Genomic DNA, 3,869 nt, shown 5'->3' with positions numbered 1-3,869 from the left:
GTGGTTATATATCTAAATTTATATTCATTGGAATAGTGTAGTTGAGATATCGCTTTCGAGCCCTTACTTTACCTAAATGAAATCACTTATTTTTATTTTCTATATTTTATTTTCTATTTTTCTGTCTCTATAATTAGATATCTATATAATAATTATATACTGAATAATAAAGAGGTATAAAGAGAGGGCCCTTTTCAAGCCTTACTGTTTTTGTGTAATATAATCTAGTAATTATCCTTTTTCTTTCAATTTGGGGAGATGGCTGAGTGGACTAAAGCGTCGGATTGCTAATCCGTTGTACGGGTTTTTCGTACCGAGGGTTCGAATCCCTCTCTTTCCGCTTTAGTCAATGACTTGGTATTTTTTCTTTATCTTTCAATTTCTCTTTCAACGAGTCTTTTTTTTTTTTTTCATTTTAATTAATTGTTAAAAATGTGGAATAAATAAAATCCTAAGAACATTTTAAAATCAAGCAAGGAAAACAGAAACTTTATTGTTATTTTTTATTCTTCACTCTTCACGTCCAGGATTCCGTCCTAGATCATTAGATAAGAATCTGAAGATAAAGAGAGAAACAAAGAATACCACTACTGTGTAAACAAATAGCTTAAGAGTAAGCATTACACAATCTCCAAGATCATTTAAAAAAAAAAAAAAAAGATAATAGATTCTCCATTTTTATACCACATACCTTATTTTGACACCACGAAATTATTTTTCTAAATCTATAGAAATAAAAAAGAATTTTCAGAAATTCATTTGTAATAAGAGTCAAGTCTTTCATTACCAAAAGCTTTTTCATACCCGCAATTAGATATTGCGGAGGAATCTACTAGGTTCTTTCACTATAAAAAAGGGTCCGAATGAGGAACTGGGGGGAGCCCAGACTTATTGTGGCGATCCAAGAATTTCATTATTTGAATCGAAGAGTTATACTATAAGACTTATCTGATCTTATGAATTGTTAGAATTTTTTTTTTTAAGAATAAATCATGAATTTTTCTAGGACCGTATTAAAGATCTCATCGAAAACTTACAGCAGCTTGCCAAACAAAAGCTAAGAGAAAAAAGAGCAAAGGTATTACTGGCATAAAATCTACGATTGGATTCAAAAAAGCATAAGCCTCGGGCAATTTTGAGAAGAAAAAACTACTTGAAGAAAGAGCAGAATTAAGACAAATACAGATCAAACTAAAGATATTAAGCATAACAAACATTTTTTTCTTTGTTCTTGAAGATAATTGTATTTATTTTGATTGAGTTATTAATATGATGAGTTCTTAATTTGATTTATTATAATCTTTTTTTTTTTTTTTGAATTAACCCAATCAAAAATCCTTCAATTCTCAAATCAAAAGAGAATAGACAAAACCATACTTTCATACAATATCTTAATTGAATTGTATGTAATGATCAATAAATGTCATTTAATTCTCTATCTAAATGTCTCAAAATCCTAGCAACACTCTAAATTATTCTATATAGATTTGGACTAGAATTGACGAAGAACTACTGTCAATATTAGTCTTTATTAATGTCGAATAGAAATAAAAAAATAGGGCGTGGCCAAGTGGTAAGGCAACGGGTTTTGGTCCCAGTATTCGGAGGTTCGAATCCTTCCGCCCCAGAGCATACCTATTATATTATATATATCATATCAAAATATAGATTTTCTATTTTATATCAGAATAAAAGAAAGATTGCCCTTTTTTAAACAACCTTATTCTTTTTTAAGAGTGGAATAAGATTGGTTATAATCTGATTTTGCTTTCCTATAATGATTGATTCTTATATGAATTATATCTTTTTCAAAAATAAAAAATCGAATCGTGTTCAAATAACACATAGATGTAATTGAATCTATTTGTATACAGGTAAGAGGTAAGATGAGAGCATATATTAAATCATATTTCTATTTAATAAGTTAGTTCTTCATAAAATAAAAATACGAGCCATGATTTAATCTGTACTTATTTTAATTTACATTTATACAAAATAGTAATAGTCTGGAACACTCTAATAGGATTCTTTTTTTTATTTAGGATTCATCATCTTCATTGAATTGACGCAGTAGATAGTAGTTAAACGTCAATGTAAAATACCAATTTCAATATATGCGGCTGTCTGAATTTCATTAAAAAAAAAATCAAGTTACATACGTAACATATGTCTTCTCTTTGAACCCCGTTTGTAAGTATTTTGTGTTTTCTTTTATGAAAAATTGTAAATATATGATATGTACCAATTGAGACAAAGTGTATTCATACATCTTAGTCGCTTTTCCTTAGGAAATAATTGCAGCCGGATTATTGACTCCAAGTCAAATAAACTACGCAGAAAGGAAGCGAAGGCTTTTATATATATATATATATATATATATATGTGTGTGTGTGTATGTATTGTTATCGTTCTATTTCTTCTATTTCATTGATTCATTGAAACTTTATTTTATTTCAATTGAGTTTTGTGACAATAGATTTGTTATCCCTAAATTTTAAATATTAACTTTACCCTTTAACATATAATGTTTCTAATTACTTTCAAAGATATTTGTTTAGTCTACCTAATAGGTATGGGAATCCTCTTTTAATTATGATTTCTCAAAAAGAATAACAACCCCTCTATTCTATCAGTCTTTATCCACCACCTCGTGAAAAACAAAAAGAATTTACATTTTTTTTTATGGTTTAATCCGAATATGAATTTTTCTCTATTATTATCAAAATGCGATTTTTACTGTAAAGCCTTATTCAAATAATGTAATGATAGTGAAATAGGAAATTTTTCAATCAATTAAATATTTTTAATAATGTCTTATGAGTCCTTGGTACTGGAAGAAGTGTGAAATTGGTGAATCTATTTTAGCAAGTCACCTCAAGATGCAGATTAAAAAAAAAAACTTATTTGTGTTATTTATTAGTTCAATTTTTTTATATTCTAATATTTAGATTATAATTCTAAAGAAAAAATAAAATAATATATTAAATTTTTTTTATTATATTTCTATATATTATATATTATTTATTATATATATATATATATATATATATATATATTATATGGGGTTAAATTTAATTCGTGCTGATACTTCTTGAGAAATTACCCATTCATAAAAGTATGGATTACTATGTACTGAACGAACCAATGATTATTCATGAGTCCATAATGGAATCAATTACATACTGTTTACAGCAACCTACTAGGAAATGTTATGGTAAAACTTCGTTTAAAACGATGTGGTAAAAAGCAACGTGCGACTTGAGGGATATGGTCGTCTGTGGATTCTTACATCCATCATTTTCTTTTTATATTAATTAGATAGGAATGAGGGTGCTCTTGGCTCGACATCGTTTGTTCTGTTTCACTAGAACCCTCCTTTTTGAGGTCGGGGGTTGGGATGAAAATAGTACATGATCTTAATGGAGCTCGAGTAAAAAAAAGTATTGATTCATTTTTTAAGGGAACGGATCTAGGGTTAGTGTTAATTAATAAGTTGAAACAGCTTCGTAAGTATATTTTCCATATAAAAATCGAAAGGATCCAATTTTAAAATTTATAAGTAAAACCTCTTGGAATTGGTAAAACTCTTTCGATTAAAAGTGTATCGCGCAGGAATCAAATCGACCATTTGTATGATTTTTTGATAAAAAGAAATCACAAAAAGGGTATGTTGCTGACGTTTTTTGAAACGATTAAAAATCACCGAAGTAATGTCTAAACCCAATGATTCAAAGAAACGATAAAGAATCCTGGAACAAGGAAATACCACTTTCAGTTGTCTCAATAAATAGATTCTAATTAAGAATCAAAATAGATTCTAAAGACAAAAAAAGGTGCGTGGTTAGAGATCGCTCAATAAACGAAATACC

The 3,869-nt window shown here is 28.1% G+C and overlaps 1 non-coding gene across 1 annotated transcript; it reads left to right on the top strand.

Moving 5' to 3' along the window:
- Window positions 1-252: 252 nt before the first annotated feature.
- On the top strand, window positions 253-340 carry TRNAS-GCU (transfer RNA serine (anticodon GCU)). Its single transcript has one exon. It is a non-coding gene; the product is annotated as a tRNA-Ser (tRNA).
- The last annotated feature ends 3,529 nt before the right edge of the window (window positions 341-3,869 follow it).

This window comes from Castanea sativa, chromosome 7, assembly GCF_040712315.1.
Source record: "Castanea sativa cultivar Marrone di Chiusa Pesio chromosome 7, ASM4071231v1".
NCBI lineage: Eukaryota > Viridiplantae > Streptophyta > Magnoliopsida > Fagales > Fagaceae > Castanea > Castanea sativa.
Note: the sequence above shows the minus strand (reverse complement) of the source record. Positions and strands in the feature narration are given on the sequence as shown.